General features: G+C 42.4%; 1 non-coding gene across 1 annotated transcript; it reads left to right on the top strand.

The window, feature by feature from the left end:
* Positions 1-429: 429 nt before the first annotated feature.
* On the top strand, positions 430-537 carry LOC130972125 (small nucleolar RNA R71). The gene has a single exon (XR_009083322.1). It is a non-coding gene; the product is annotated as a small nucleolar RNA R71 (small nucleolar RNA).
* Positions 538-795: the final 258 nt, after the last annotated feature.

Here is a 795-nt window from a genome sequence, read left to right as displayed (position 1 = left end):
GTCGGATAGCCTGACCTGAAGAGGTCGGTTGGCTTGTTGCTAAACATCCCAGGTCGGACATCTTGACCCAGGGTATGAACAATAGGCTTCTTCCTCAGATGAAGCATCCTTAGTACTGCTTGGTGCATTTTGCATTCCAGACAGACTTTGAGAGATCAAATTGATTTGTTGAGTCAATATCTTGTTCTGAGCCAAAATGGCATTCAGAGCATCAATCTCAAGAACTCCTTTCTTCTGATTAGTCCCATTGTTCACAGGATTCCTTTCAGAAGTGTACATGAATTGGTTATTTGCAACCATTTCAATTAGCTCTTGAGCCTCTGTAGGCGTCTTCTTCAGATGAAGAGATCCTCCAGCAGAGCTATCCAAAGACATCTTGGACAGTTCAGAGAGACCATCATAGAAAATACCTATGATGCTCCATTCAGAAAGCATGTCTGAGGGACACTTTCTGATCAATTGTTTGTATCTTTCCCAAGCTTCATAGAGGGATTCACCATCCTTTTGTCTGAAGGTTTGGACTTCCACTCTAAGCTTACTCAATTTTTGAGGTGGAAAGAACTTTGCCAAGAAGGCATTGACTAGCTTTTCCCAAGAGTCCAGGCTTTCTTTAGGTTGAGAGTCCAACCATATTCTAGCTCTGTCTCTTACAGCAAAAGGGAATAGCATCAGTCTGTAGACCTCAGGGTCAACCCCATTAGTCTTGACTGTGTCACAGATTTGCAAGAATTCAGCTAAGAACTGATGAGGATCTTCCAATGGAAGTCCATGAAACTTGCAATTCTGTTGTATTAG

This window comes from Arachis stenosperma, chromosome 3 (assembly GCF_014773155.1).
Source record: "Arachis stenosperma cultivar V10309 chromosome 3, arast.V10309.gnm1.PFL2, whole genome shotgun sequence".
NCBI classification, from domain to species: Eukaryota; Viridiplantae; Streptophyta; class Magnoliopsida; order Fabales; family Fabaceae; genus Arachis; species Arachis stenosperma.
The sequence above is the reverse complement of the archived record's forward strand: the minus strand, read 5'-3'. Positions and strand labels throughout refer to the sequence as shown.